Source organism: Haliotis rubra, unplaced genomic scaffold (genome assembly GCF_003918875.1).
Source record: "Haliotis rubra isolate DU_JTF1 unplaced genomic scaffold, ASM391887v1 Scf431, whole genome shotgun sequence".
NCBI lineage: Eukaryota > Metazoa > Mollusca > Gastropoda > Lepetellida > Haliotidae > Haliotis > Haliotis rubra.
The window spans coordinates 855,575-871,948 of NW_025767115.1; the positions used below are offsets into that span (position 1 = coordinate 855,575).

Here is a 16,374-nt window from a genome sequence, read left to right on the forward strand (position 1 = left end):
ATGGGTAGTGTTGTCTTTGTGTGTCTTCCCATTAGTAGTTGTGTTGGTGTTCCAACATTACCAACTGGAGCATTCCGAAGGTCTAGCAAGACTAGATATGGATCTCTTCCATCCAGTTTTTCTTTCTTGAACAGTTTCTTTACGGTCTGCACGGTTCTTTCTGCAACCCATTGCTCTGTGGGTACTGTGGCGACGAGGTCTTGTGTTCGAATCCATAGTTTTTTGTGAACCTCTTGAATTCATGGTTTGCATACTGTGGTCCATTATCTGAGATAACTGTGTCAGGTATCCCATGTCGTGCAAACTGTTCCTTCACGACATTTATGGTGGTAGATCTTTTCATGTCTGCTAACTTTTGCACTTCAAAGAATTTTGAATAGTAGTCTACCAACACAATTTAGTGTTCCTGGTTGAGTTCAAATATGTCTTTTCCTAGTTTCTGCCAAGGTCTCTGAACAACTTCATGTTGCAGTAACGGTTCTCTCGGTGGCTGTTTTCTGTAGCGACAACAGATACCACACTGTGAGACCATGTCCCTAATCTGTGCACTCATACTAGGCCAGCATAACACCTCTCTTGTCCTACTCAAACATTTCTCCATTCCCAAGTGACTCTGATGAATCTGTCTAAGCATTTCTCTCCTCGTGTTCTCCGGCACAATGATGCTCTGACCTTTCAACAACAGTCCATCTTGAAAAGTGATCTGTTCTCTGTAATTCCAGTACGACTTCAAATCCCAATCCACTCTGTTTGCTTCTTGCGGCCATACAGTCATTACTGTTTCCTTCAGTTTCTGGTCAGGTCATTCTCAGTTTCTGTTCTCATTTCCTCCAGTCTGGTTGCAGATACAGGTAAGGTACTCACTGTATGCACTACAAATTCCTCCTCACATGTTTCTGCAAGGTGTGCCATACTCAGTGTGTCTGGAATGTACATCTCGGCTCCAGGCTTGTATTGCATTCTCAGATCATACTTCTGTAATTTCAATATCATCCGTTGAATCCTGGTAAGGGCCGTCGAAAGCGGTTTCCTGAATAGACTCTCTAGTGGTTTGTGATCCGTTTCTACAGTTACAACTTTACCATAGATGTAGTGATGAAACTTGGTTGCTCCATACACAATGGCTGTCATTTCCTTTTTTATTTGAGCATAGTTTTGTTCTGCTTTATTAAGAGCTCTTGATGCATAAGAAACTGGTTGATCATCGTGTAGGATGCAAGCTCCTAGGCCATGTGATGATGCATCCACTGAGAGTTTGATGGGTTTTGACACATTGTAGTATTTCAGTACTGGTGCTTCAGTGATGGCAGTTTTCAGTCTGTCAAAATAGGATTGTTGCACATCAGTCCATTTCCATGCAATATTTTTCTCTAGAAGTTTCCTCAACGGTTGATTCATGGATGACATGTTTGGGATGAATTTTCCAAGGTAATTCACCATTCCCGTGGACCTTTGCAGATCTTTCTTGTTCTCTGGTACTGGCATCTCCAACACTGCTTTCACTTTCTCCTCACACGGTTTCAGTCCTTGGGATCCAAACTTGTGACCTACATATGTGACCTCATTCAGTCTGAATTTAAATTTTCCCTTGTTCAGTCTCAAGTTTACTTTCTCACATCTCTGTAGAACTTTCTCCAGTCTCCTATCATGTTCTGCAGTATCTCTTCCCCATATCAGTAGGTCATCTGCAATAACCTCACATCCTTCAATATCTTCAAAGATCTGGGTCAGAGTTCTCTGAAAGATTTCTGGTGCAGAGCATATCCCAAATGGTAATCGTTCAAACTTGAATCTTCCAAAGGGTGTATTAAATGTAGTGAGCCGTGTACTCTCATCATCTAATTCAATCTGGTAGAACCCTGATGCAGCATCTAGTTTGCTGAAGACAGTGGCCTCCTTCAATGTCGCTGCCACTTCCTCTACTGTCTTTAGAGGATAGTGTTTCATGAGAATAACCTTGTTAAGATTATGCGAGTCCAGACATACTCTGACGGTTTTGTTTGCCTTCTCCACAACAGCTATTGGATTGACCCATTTAGTTGGAGTCTCAACTTTTGTGATGACACCAGCATCCTCCATCCTCTGTAGTTCCATCTTGACCTTGATCCTGAGAGCAAATGGAATCTTGCGTGGCGCATGTATTACTGGCATAACATCTGGAACAACTTTGATGTGATGACGAACTCCTTCAATCTTGCCTAGTCCTTTGAATACCTGCTTATATTTAACCTCTATGTCTGCTGTACTACTTGGCCCATCCTTCTCTGTTGATAGCATGAACATTGGTTTGATCAGCTTCATTTCCATACATGCTTCTAGTCCTAAAATGGGTTCCACATCTTGGTCCACTATGATGAACTTCAGAGTATATAGGTGAGTGTCCTGTTCCACTAGCAGTAAAGTTTTACCCAGAATTTCCAGTTTAGGTCCAAAATATGATACTAGCTTTGTCTTAGACTTGGTAAGCATCTTTCCTCCTAGAGACTTGTACAGCTCCTTGGACATCACATTACCCTGAGCTCATGTATCCAGTTTCAGCCTCACTGGTGTGTCATTGATTAGGACTTTCAGTTTCCATTCTTTATTTCCTGCATCCTGTTCACCTACACCGAACACAAAGCATGCCTCTTCATCTGATTCACCTGTTTGATCTGATTCCTCAGATTCCTTATCCAACATGTGTACCTTTTTCTTTCTCTCTTCACTTTTTAGTCCAGCATACTTTGTCTAAGTGACTCTTCTTTCCACAGCTTCCACATGTTTTCCCATAGGCTGGGCACTCGCCTTTCCCATGCCTATTTCCACAGAATGTACAGTTATATTCATGTTTCTTCCTGTAATGCCTGCCTCTTTCTTTGTGTTTTCTTCTGTTCTGTTTCTGTTCCATCTTGACATGTTTATCACCCTATTTACTTGTTCCCTTCCTCTGTGATACTACATGCACTGATTTCTCTGACTCAGCCATTTCTTTTAGCTGTGTATTGCTTGCTTCAGCAGCCCTACAAATGTCTATTGCTTTGGCTTGTGCCAAATCAGCTTCCCGTAACAGTCTGCCTCTTACGTGGTCACTGACAATCCCACAAACAATGCGATCCCTGATAAGTGAGTCATGTAATGTCCCATACTCACAAGTTTTGGCTTTATTCCCTAGGTCTGTCACATAATTGTCAATATACTCTCACCCTGCGCTTGGTTTCTGGTGTTCAATAAATGTCTTTCATATGTAACATTCTTTCTTGGATTACAATACCTTTTAAGCGTCTCATAAAATCTTTGCTACCTTTGTCGCATCGTCTGCTTCAGTCCCCGTGAAAGTATTGTAATGTCCAGCGCATCCGGTCCGAGCACATGCAACAACAAGTTCACTCGAATTTCTCGTCTTTCTCGCCAAGGCCACTTGCTGCGCTGTAAGTGTCAAACTGCTGTTTGAAACGTCTCCAATTCTCTGCTAGGTTGCCTTGCAAATTCAATATACCAGAGGTGGGTTTAGTCTTTCCATCCTTAATTTCTTCTGACACCATGTGATGGACGAGGCTCACGTGGGCGATGACTATTTATTCAGTGAGAGACGAGGAATACATTCAAGGGAGATCACTCCGACAACCTTATCTAGGTCAACACGATCTGGCTCATGATACTGTCATTACAACTACTTCACAACCCTAGTTCGGTTCCAGCTCGAAAATGAAATAAAAATCAAGTCAAATCATATTTGCATCGAAGTGCATCGAGTGTTAATTCGAATATATGCAGGTAGTTGTCCTTCCCAATCACGTGTAAATATAGGTCAGTGTTGAACGCTCCCATTTCGTAACACAAGTGTGATGAACCGAGCCAAACTCCCACGACCCGAGACGTGAGCTCCACACAGTGAGTCACTCACAGTCTCTTGCACATGCAAGATCCGGGTCAGAATAGGTCTTAGGCCACCCATGTCGTAAAAGGCAACTAACGGTATCGGGTGGTCAGGCTCGCTGACTTGATTACCACATGTTGCGTACATGGATGCTCATGCAGTTAATCGGTGGGTTGACTAGTCCAGACTTATAACATATGTTATATTTGGGATTACACTTTCTTAGTAAAGTACAGATTCTAGTACTTTTTTGGGTTGAGTCCCATCCGCGATTCGAACCCACACTCTCAGAGTCAGGCACCTAATCGCCAGCACACAAAGTCAGACGCCTAGACCGCTCAGCCACCGCGGCTTCGAATCGCGGATGGGACTTAACCCCAAAAAGTACTAGAATCTGTACTTTACTAAGAAAGTGTAATCCCAAATATAACATATGTTATATTTTACCACTTTCTAAAAAATGGCATCGTGTATTTCATAGTCCAGACTTGATTATTTACACACCGCCGCCACATAGCTGGAATAATGCTGAGTGCGGCGTTGAACAACCAACCAACCAGTGTCGGAACACCGACTGACTCCTCTATCAGCTGATCAGCGCGAATTTCCTTCGATGGAGGTTGGTCATCCGATGCCCATGCTTGCTGACTAAGATACTAATCAACTTTGTGGAGCCATGGAGTTGTTCCAGCAAAGTCATATTTTAAATGCAGTGAAAGTTATCACATTTCTCAAACCCAGAGACCGCCTCCGTGGTGTAGTGGTTAGAGCGTCCGCCCGGAGAGCGAAAGGTCGCGGGTTCGATCCCCGACAGCGTCATACCAAAAAGACGTTAAAATATGGTACTTGTTGGTCCCTGCCTGGCGCTCGGCATTAATGGGTACAACAAGGACTGGTCGGCTCGGAGTCAGTATAATGTATCTGAGTGGGGTATTCATGCTTCACTGCGGCATGGTATCTCAGTGGGCTAGCACTATAAAACCAGCTTCAGTCTGGGCTAGTACAAGCAGCCGCACATACACATACACACGCATGCACGTCGTCATATGAGCGAAATATTCTCAAGTATGACGGTAAACCCAATTTCACCTCACCTCACCTCACCTCAAACCCAGAGCGTGACGGCGGTACGTTTCCATAGACATGGATTACAAAACAAGCTCTCGTAATAATTTCAGCTTGTGTTCTAAACTGCTCACCAGGAATATGTTACCATATCAGACGATTTTACGTGTGCTTCAAATTAATGGCACTTTGCTGCGGTTAAGTACACGCTTAAATGTACATGTGTCACAAATGACGTTGGTAAATGTTTAATTGCAAGTTGTGACAGGCATACGCATGCAGTGACAATGACTATAAAGCCAAAACTGGAACCTGGTATCTACCGAGACTTATTGCTGCCAATCGTGGGAATTTGGCCCAGAAGGCAGGTATTTGATCCTGCATTGACACGCTTGCAACGACGGCAAACGTATGCGATGGAGCAACATCTCTGTCTCGACGTCAAAATGAAAGTGGAAATGTGATATACAACCCCGGAGATCTGATATTGGGCGACTAATGGTAATATGAGGGCAAAACAGTACATCTCCCAATGGGGCGGTGGGGTAACCTAGTGGTTAAAGCGTTCGCTCGTCACGCCGAAGACTCGGGTTCGATTCCCCACATGGATACAATGTGTGAAGCCCATTTCTGGTGTCCCCGCAGTGATGGAGCTGGAATATTGCTAAACGCGGCGTAAAACTAAATTCACTCACTCACTCACTCACTTCTCCCAAGATCTTCAAAGCCACCTTCTTTCAACACGCCACTCCCTCACCGTACAGAAGGTACGTCACTGTTGACGTCCATACAATTCAAACGTCAATGCCTTGTTTAAATTTGTTTCAAGAATTGCTCGAAAGTATGCAGGTCGTTATGCGGGAGAATCGTTTTTGTGACAGCACGAACGCGTGAATACTGCTGACAAAGCGTAATCAGATACAGATTCTAACGACAGGTCGATTGATCACTTCACAAAAAATAGACACAATGCCTTAGACGACGGTGACGCATGAACCCTATCAAACCACAATATGATTTAATAATGAGTCATCAAAAGTCTCTATCAGAAACTACGTGAGTCCTCGAAGTCTCAAGTCCTTTTGACGGATCATATTCACTTAATCAATTGTAATCTTTCGTTTATTTTTTTTAATCTGACAAAAATTACCTGGAACTGGAATTCCAGTGTTAACGTAATATATATTTGATTCTTTATTGTCGATAAGTCGTTCAAGGAGTCTGCACTTGAAATATCTAATTCTGTTTATTGAACTTTGGTCGGTACTACAATACAGATAGAATCAAGTGAAGACAGATGTACCCGTATACGCACAATGTGTATAGTGTCAGTGACACAGGAATACCTCGCCGATGGTTCTACCGGAATGAATCAAGGGTCACTTTCACTTAGACAATCAGTTTCTCCTGTGTCGGCAACTAAGCCTTGTTCCCGGGAAATCAACAAGTGTATGGCACTTGTCCCAACAGAAAGCACCCACACTTTATTCATATATCTTGATTCACGCCCTCGATGTCACTATTGAAATCTGCAGCACGGAAACGAAAACCGCTTTAGACGCAAATGTCAGGATCTGACCAGTAAAATAAGTGAATGTAGTGTCTTGTCCATTCTGTGAAGTAGGTTTCGATATGAAGCAAGACGCCTGTGTTATTTTCCTGGGATGATTAACATGTGTACTATTGTGTCAATAGGTGATACAATATGTCTTACCAGTGACTGCAGATGTGGGCATCGTATGACTATAGAGTATGAATGGGGTCTATTTTACACCGCTTTGTATTTCATATATACCAGGGCCTATCACCTGGACGTCGAAAGAAGTGGTGCAAGACGTTTAAATCATCACTTTTGGATTGGTGCTTACAAACTAAGAAACCTGGTTTATTCGGGATTCGAACACACCACCATAAGTGAATGATACGCAACAGTATTGGATCTGTGCCATCTGTACCTATTATTATTATTATTATTATTATTATTATGCTGCCTACAAGCGAGACGGAGAAGGTGGTGTCTTCTTATAAGATTAACTCGAGAAGTCTTTGTCTTTTCGAACGTTAGTCAGGTAAAGGCTGAAATAGTGCAGATGTGACTCTACATTCACTCGCTCACTCGCCCTTTCGAACGTTTTCACAGAAAACCGATCCTCCGTATGACCAGTATTGCTCACAGGTGCGTAGCCAGCCAATTTATTCGTGTAAGCCCGATAGGTTGCAAAGCTTTATATTTAGATAGTATTGAGGGCTTGCCCAACCCTTTTTATCAACAATCATGTGTAAGCCCGGGCTTTTTTCACAATGGTAGCTACGCCCCTGGCTCAGGAAGACGTTGCAAACATATGATCTTATGCTGTCAATGTACCCACTATTCATACACTGTTAAAAAGGTGGGACACCCGAGTAGGAAGAAATAAACCTCATGAATTGAAACAGCAATTGGTCATACCTACCTGGGTTGTCAGTCGAGACCTGATGAGGTAGCTGTACCACGATGTCGTATTGGCCACAGCCGGTTTTGTCATGACTATCTGCTGAAAACGGATGGAGTTGGATTTCCCATGTGTGTCTCTTGCGATGAAGTGTTCATCATCAAACATAGTCTGCTTGACTGTACGGACTTTTCAAATGCGACAAATCTGAAATTGTAACTGTGTAATGTGAATGACGAATTGCTTTTTTGAATTTGGTGCTATGACACATTTTGTTTGTAAATAATAATGTCTGTAACCGCTACAATCTCCCTGAAACGTAAAGAACGAAACATGAGACTGTAACCGCTACAATCTCCCTGAAGAGTAAAGAACGAAACATGTTGGAGAAAAAGGCATTCTGTTTTTATTTATCTATGTGATATATATATATATATATATATATATATACATATATCTATATATATATATATATGTATATATATATCTGTGTGTGTGTGTGTTTACAAAACACACACATTTGGACTTTGTACTTAAAATGTTTATGAATGCAGACTTGATCTCGTTACTTTATTGGCTGAAATAATGCCGATGTGACTCAACCCAACCCAATCATACACTGTTTCATCAATCAGGATAAAGGAAATAATAATGAGTCTATTTATATGGCGCAACTCCATACACTATGTGTATGCTCATAGCGCTACAAATATACTTACTACAATATCAATTTAAACTCTGTCAATGGGGACACAAGGACAAGTCAGTAGATTTCAGTCAAGGTATGACTGCCGGAAGAGATATGTTTTTAGCTTGGACTTGAAAAGCGAGACCGTTTCGAGTTCTTTGAGTTCATTTGGGAGTTTGTTCCACAGAACTGCAGCATTATAATTGAAAGATCTTTGGCTAAATCGTTTCATGGTGAGTGAGTATGGCTAACAGCGCTTTTAGCACGTTTCAAGGTGAGTGAGTATGGCTTAACGGCGCTTTTAGCACGTTTTAAGGTGAGTGAGTATAGCTTAACGGCGCTGTTAGCACGTTTCAAGGTGAGTGAGTATGGCTTAACGGCGCTGTTAGCACGTTTCAAGGTGAGTGAGTATGGCTTAACGGCGCTGTTAGCACGTTTTAAGGTGAGTGAGTATGGCTTAACGGCGCTGTTAGCACGTTTTAAGGTGAGTGAGTATGGCTTAACGGCGCTGTTAGCACGTTTCAAGGTGAGTGAGTATGGCTTAACGGCGCTGTTAGCACGTTTCAAGGTGAGTGAGTATGGCTTAACGGCGCTGTTAGCACGTTTCAAGGTGAGTGAGTATGGCTTAACGGCGCTGTTAGCACGTTTCAAGGTGAGTGAGTATGGCTTAACGGCGCTTTTAGCACGTTTCAAGGTGAGTGAGTATGGCTTAACGGCGCTGTTAGCACGTTTCAAGGTGAGTGAGTATGGCTTAACGGCGCTGTTAGCACGTTTCAAGGTGGTGTTCGGAATGTGGAAGTGGATGCTGGTCTGCTAAGCGAAGGACTGGGCGGTTTATATGCTTGGTCCTTTGTCCTCCACCTGAATTCGCCCCTGCTGATATTACTCACTCACTCTTCTCTTCCGTGGCATTAATGTATACTACAAACAAAAAGTATTGGAACAACCTAAAATTTGATGGTCAAAAACAGCGAAAAACAAGGGTGCTGAAACACACCTGCGCCATGTTTGATTCAAACGCCCATATACAACAGCCTAGTGCATGTGGAAGACAGACTTCCCATTTAGCTTGTGGCTTAGAGTATAAATGACTGACTGACTGAGTTTGCTTTTACGCCGCTTTTAGCAATATTCCAGAAACATCACGGCGGGGGACACCAGAAATGGGCTTCACACATTGTACCCATGTGGGGATTCGAACCCGGGTCTTCAGCGTGACGAGCCAACGCTTTAACCACTAGGCTACCCGAACCGCCCTAGAGTATAAATGACCTCACCACGTTTAAGTTTATATATGACTATCAAATTTTAGGGTGGACCCATACTTTTTGTTTGTAGTATATTACCACGCTACGTGGCTGTGTACAAGTTCTACTTTCCTTTCACCCCAGCACCTCGGATGTGCGTCGATTATGATTGCGAGTGTTCGAAACTATTCTTTCCGTAACTAAAGAGGCACTGCGTTGTGTCTTACTTGGGTTTCCTCTTGTCGAATCAACAGAGCCCCAATCTTCTTCCTCCTTTTGCAGAAGCTCATTATATGAGTGCATGTTGTCATCACCGTGGAAATGTCATGTACCAGTGTATTAGCGGTTATTGTGTACTGTCCTTCGAAGTTCTACTTGTGCTGACACTCGTTGAGACCTATGCTCTTCCAGCTAATATAATATTATACTGAGGTGGTTGCGTGCATGACTGTACGGTGTTACCGACTGTACCTACATCCGCCATGCGGATTCATGTTTGGTCGTGTGTTGTAATGTCACTTAAATTCTGTGAAAACCCATTTTCGTGCAAAGCTTGCATACATGATTTCAAGTAGGGGACGTGACACCATCCGGCCTGTTTAGTGCCTTGTTTCGGCTTCAGAGTATACTTTCGTCTATTAAATATCTAAACCACATAGGGGCGGTGGGGTAGCCTAATGGTTAAAGCGTTGGCTCGTCACGCCGAAGACCCGGGTTCGAATCCCCCACATGGACACAATGTGTGAAGCCTATTTCTGGTGCCCCCCGCCGTGATGTTTCTGGAATATTGCTAAAAGCGGCGTAAAACCAAACTCAGTCAGTCAGTCTAAACCACATAAGTGGAGGTCATTAGAAATTATACTGTGGCGGTGGGGTAATGGTTAAAGCGTTCGCTCGTCACGTCGAAGACCCGGGTTCGATTCCCCACATGGGTACAATGTGTAAAGCCCAGTTTTGGTGTCCCCGCCGTGATATTGCTGGAATATTGTTAAAAGTGGCGTAAAACTAAACTCACTCACTCACACTCACTCAATTAATAATATACTATAACACTGTGCTGACAACATTTTATTTTCAATGAATTTGGCCTGTTATGAAAAATATTTTAGAATAGAAGTTTCAGCAAACCGAAGAAAAATGAAGGTCAGAATCTGATGATCCAAACTATCACTTTCAAAACGCCTGTCCAACAACAATAAGTAAAGTCTCTGCATTACACTTTTGACTATTAACGAATATGTTCATCGTGTGCAGCTACGAGACGTCACTGCCTTGATGACGTCAAGAAGAGACCGCTCCATGTCCTGACTCTGTCCTGACATGAACCCAATCGTGAAGGTATGGGCTAAACGGGAACGTTCACGCTGTTGGGTCCTCGATCAGAATGGACAGAATGGGGTTTGGTGGTGTTGTGTTGGAGGAATATAATGTTGCTGAAGAAATGACAGCAGAACGGGTTTAAAATTTCATATAGACCCTTCTGTTGGTTAATAATGACGGGGTCAGTGGGGTAGCCTTGTGGTTAAAGCGTTCGCTCGTCACGACGAAAACGCCAGTTTGATTCCCCACAAGGGTACAATGTGTGATGCCGTTTTGGGTCGTCTCCCGCCGTGATATTGCTGGAATATTGTAGAAACCGGTGTAAACCTAAACTCAGTCACTTAAATCCCCACTGATTCCTCTTGCTGGACGTTAGTAACTGTTCATGTTCTGTTGCTTCAGAGTTCAGCTTCCTTGGTTCACTCGAAAGAAAATGTCCACGAGAGCGTGTGCTGATAATTTGAAATTTCCCCAAATGCTAGTTTCGGTCTGTATTGTGACTTGTCGCTTTATTACATCGTGCCTTATAAGGTCATGAGGATTTCTGAAATATATCTGTAAACACTCAAAAGTCGCTTTGTTCCCAAGATGGCCATCGGAAACGGAGATGGTTGTGTAATCTGTCACAACCGGTAGAAAGTGAAGACGTTGTGGGAAATCACGCCCACATTATTGTTGGTGATATCAATGAGACTGTTACTCCACAGAGTAATCGATAATATCGTACATTAACTTTTGTGAATTTTAATTTACTCACACAATCTACAAACCTTGCTTTCTATTTCGTATGGACTGCTTATGCTTCTGACGCAGTATAGTTTTTAACCCATGCATAAACTCACCAGTGATGAGAAATATATTCATTCCTTTCAGACGTTTTTTTGTATTTTCGCTCAAGGTTACTTCTCCGATATGCATCGATAATCGATCGATATTTAGTTAACGATTATCTATCTCTGTAATCTATATCGATAGCCAGCTCTATCTTGCAGCATTCAGGATATGTCGAGAGCCTTCATCCCATTTCACAGGCAAGTCAGGAGGCTTATGTATGAACACCAGCCCCTATCCCATTCCACCATAACCCACATCCCATCTGTTTGGTCGCCTCGTTGTTGCAGTTGTTGCTGGGGACCTATTCTAACAAGAACTTCCAACAGAGGTCTCTGCTTCACATCTTGGGCGAGTATTGTCGAGGCTAATACTTCAGGAGTTTTCCCATTTTGATAGGACTTTGTTGAAAGGTAAAAGACCCAAACTGTGTATCATCGCGGAGTGAGTTTGCTCTATCCTTCAATGAATGCACAGAAAGCAACAATCTTTGTGATAAAGTTACTCTAGAGATGGTTAAACCCGAGAGGGAAAAGTGTTGTTGTCACGCCCGAGGTAATGTTGTTTTATCTCAGTGTACGGTCATTCTCTGTCATGTATATTGTAAAATGACTTCTGTAATCACACAGAGGTACGTTTCACTTGTCAGGAACCTCTTTCAAATAACAACTGATCGTATTCCGTAAGGCTTCAAATTAATTTTAAACAGATTTTTAAAAAAATAAATAAAGATTTTAACATGTGTCCTGTTTCCCCTTTGAAGAACATTGACCTTGTCCACTACGTCGCCAGGCTCACTGCACCGCACACTACCTTCGCTAGACGGCCCAGTTCCAATATCGTTGAGAGTAGTTTGTTAAGCTTACTACCAACAGAAGTGAAATTGTTATGTTCACGACACTGCAGAGGAGAACTACGAATCTTGGAATGGTAACTTGAACAAGCATGAACTTAAAACTGAATAAGGATCTCCAAGGGATACTATCACAGATATTGACATGAAAATATGTGCTGTTTCCTTCAACATCCACAAGGCTTGACTTGATTCAATTCAATTCTTTATTGTATGAAGGCCATAGGTCCATATACAAAAGAGATACATCTTAACAATGGCATGTATAGTCAACTTTCTAACTCATCAATTCTTTTCTTCACAAAACTGCATTGTAAATAAATAGACAGCTAAAAGCGAACATCATTCTATTATTGACAGTTCGTGACAGGGACCCTCGTAAACTCTTGGCAGTTTGAAAAATATGAGTTCCCAATGCAGTGTCCAGGCAGTGCTTTTAATGTTTACAGTTCGTGACAGGGACCCTCGTAAAGTCTGGGCAGTTTGATATATATGAGTTCCCAATGCAGTGTCCAGACAGTGTTTCTAATGTTTACAGTTCGTGACATCGACCCTCGTAAACTCTTGGCAGTTTGATACGTGGGGGTTCCATATGCAGTGTTTAGACAGTGTTTCGAATGTTTACAGTTCGTGACATGAACCCTCGTAAACTCTTGGCAGTTTGATACATGCGAGTTCCATATACAGTGACCAGGGGAGTGTTTCTAATGTTTACAGTTCGTGACAGGGACCCTCGTAAACTCTTGGTAGTTTGATACATGGGAGTTCCATATGCAGTGTTCAGGCAGTGTTTCTAATGTTTACAGTTCGTGACAGGGACCCTCGTAAACTCTTGGCAGTTTGATACATGGGAGTTCCATATGCAGTGTTTAGGCAGTGTTTCTAATGTTTACAGTTCGTGACAGGGACCCTAGTAAACTCTTGGCAGTTTGATATATGGGAGTTCCATATGCAGTGTCAGACAGTGTTTCTAATGTTTACAGTTCGTGACATGAACCCTCGTAAACTCTTGGCAGTTTGATATATGGGAGTTCCATATGCAGTGTTTAGGCAGTGTTTCTAATGTTTACGGTTCGTGACATAGCCCCTCGTAAACTCTTGGCAGTTTGATACATGGGAGCTCCATATGCAGTGTTCAGGCAGTGTTTCTAATGTTTACAGTTCGTGACATCGACCCTCGTAAACTCCTGGCAGTTTGATACGTGGGGGTTCCATATGCAGTGTTTAGACAGTGTTTCGAATGTTTACAGTTCGTGACATGAACCCTCGTAAACTCTTGGCAGTTTGATACATGCGAGTTCCATATACAGTGACCAGGGAGTGTTTCTAATGTTTACAGTTCGTGACAGGGACCCTCGTAAATTCTTGGCAGTTTGATACATGGGAGTTCCATATGAAGTGTTCAGGCAGTGTTTCTAATGTTTACAGTTCGTGACAGGGACCCTCGTAAACTCTTGGCACTTTTTATATATATGAGTTCCCAATGCAGTGTCAAGACAGTGCTTCTAATGTTTACAGTTCGTGACAGGGACCCTCGTAAACTCTGGGCAGTTTGATATATATTAGTTCCATATGCAGTGAGCAGGCAGTGTTTCTAATGTTTGGTTCGTGACATGGACCCTACTAAACTCTTGACAGTTTGATATATGGGAGTTCCATATGCAGTGTTTAGGCAGCGTTTCTAATGTTTACGGTTCGTGACATAGCCCCTCGTAAACTCTTGGCAGTTTGATACATGGGAGCTCCATATGCAGTGTTCAGGCAGTGTTTCTAATGTTTACAGTTCGTGACATCGACCCTCGTAAACTCCTGGCAGTTTGATACGTGGGGGTTCCATATGCAGTGTTTAGGCAGTGTTTCGAATGTTTACAGTTCGTGACATGAACCCTCGTAAACTCTTGGCAGTTTGATACATGCGAGTTCCATATACAGTGACCAGGGAGTGTTTCTAATGTTTACAGTTCGTGACAGGGACCCTCGAAAATTCTTGGCAGTTTGATACATGGGAGTTCCAGCATGAAGTGTTCAGGCAGTGTTTCTAATGTTTACAGTTCGTGACAGGGACCCTCGTAAACTCTTGGTAGTTTGATACATGGGAGTTCCATATGCAGTGTTCAGGCAGTGTTTCTAATGTTTACAGTTCGTGACAGGGACCCTCGTAAACTCTTGGCAGTTTGATACATGGGAGTTCCATATGCAGTGTTTAGGCAGTGTTTCTAATGTTTACAGTTCGTGACAGGGACCCTAGTAAACTCTTGGCAGTTTGATATATGGGAGTTCCATATGCAGTGTCCAGACAGTGTTTCTAATGTTTACAGTTCGTGACATGAACCCTCGTAAACTCTTGGCAGTTTGATATATGGGAGTTCCATATGCAGTGTTTAGGCAGTGTTTCTAATGTTTACGGTTCGTGACATAGCCCCTCGTAAACTCTTGGCAGTTTGATACATGGGAGCTCCATATGCAGTGTTCAGGCAGTGTTTCTAATGTTTACAGTTCGTGACATCGACCCTCGTAAACTCCTGGCAGTTTGATACGTGGGGGTTCCATATGCAGTGTTTAGACAGTGTTTCGAATGTTTACAGTTCGTGACATGAACCCTCGTAAACTCTTGGCAGTTTGATACATGCGAGTTCCATATACAGTGACCAGGGAGTGTTTCTAATGTTTACAGTTCGTGACAGGGACCCTCGTAAATTCTTGGCAGTTTGATACATGGGAGTTCCATATGAAGTGTTCAGGCAGTGTTTCTAATGTTTACAGTTCGTGACAGGGACCCTCCTAAACTCTTGGCACTTTTATATATATGAGTTCCCAATGCAGTGTCAAGACAGTGCTTCTAATGTTTACAGTTCGTGACAGGGACCCTCGTAAACTCTGGGCAGTTTGATATATATTAGTTCCATATGCAGTGACCAGGCAGTGTTTCTAATGTTTACAGTTCGTGACATGGACCCTACTAAACTCTTGACAGTTTGATATATGGGAGTTCCATATGCAGTGTTTAGGCAGCGTTTCTAATGTTTACGGTTCGTGACATAGCCCCTCGTAAACTCTTGGCAGTTTGATACATGGGAGCTCCATATGCAGTGTTCAGGCAGTGTTTCTAATGTTTACAGTTCGTGACATCGACCCTCGTAAACTCTTGGCAGTTTGATACGTGGGGTTCCATATGCAGTGTTTAGACAGTGTTTCGAATGTTTACAGTTCGTGACATGAACCCTCGTAAACTCTTGGCAGTTTGATACATGCGAGTTCCATATACAGTGACCGGGGAGTGTTTCTAATGTTTACAGTTCGTGACAGGGACCCTCGAAAATTCTTGGCAGTTTGATACATGGGAGTTCCATATGAAGTGTTCAGGCAGTGTTTCTAATGTTTACAGTTCGTGACAGGGACCCTCGTAAACTCTTGGCACTTTTATATATATGAGTTCCCAATGCAGTGTCAAGACAGTGCTTCTAATGTTTACAGTTCGTGACAGGGACCCTCGTAAACTCTGGGCAGTTTGATATATATTAGTTCCATATGCAGTGACCAGGCAGTGTTTCTAATGTTTACAGTTCGTGACATGGACCCTACTAAACTCTTGACAGTTTGATATATGGGAGTTCCATATGCAGTGTTTAGGCAGCGTTTCTAATGTTTACGGTTCGTGACATAGCCCCTCGTAAACTCTTGGCAGTTTGATACATGGGAGCTCCATATGCAGTGTTCAGGCAGTGTTTCTAATGTTTACAGTTCGTGACATCGACCCTCGTAAACTCCTGGCAGTTTGATACGTGGGGGTTCCATATGCAGTGTTTAGACAGTGTTTCGAATGTTTACAGTTCGTGACATGAACCCTCGTAAACTCTTGGCAGTTTGATACATGCGAGTTCCATATACAGTGACCAGGGAGTGTTTCTAATGTTTACAGTTCGTGACAGGGACCCTCGTAAATTCTTGGCAGTTTGATACATGGGAGTTCCATATGAAGTGTTCAGGCAGTGTTTCTAATGTTTACAGTTCGTGACAGGGACCCTCGTAAACTCTTGGCACTTTTATATATATGAGTTCCCAATGCAGTGTCAAGACAGTGC

General features: G+C 42.7%; 1 long non-coding RNA gene across 2 annotated transcripts; it reads right to left on the reverse strand.

Annotated features, from left to right (window-relative positions):
- Nucleotides 1-6,171: 6,171 nt before the first annotated feature.
- LOC124289060 lies at nucleotides 6,172-9,670 on the reverse strand. 2 transcript variants are annotated; one of them, XR_006901580.1, is made up of 3 exons: nucleotides 9,516-9,670; nucleotides 7,375-7,560; nucleotides 6,172-6,450 (listed from the first exon to the last, which is right to left on the reverse strand). It is a non-coding gene; the product is annotated as an uncharacterized LOC124289060 (long non-coding RNA). The 2 variants fall into 2 exon arrangements; XR_006901581.1 differs by lacking the exon at nucleotides 9,516-9,670 and adding an exon at nucleotides 9,039-9,075.
- Nucleotides 9,671-16,374: the final 6,704 nt, after the last annotated feature.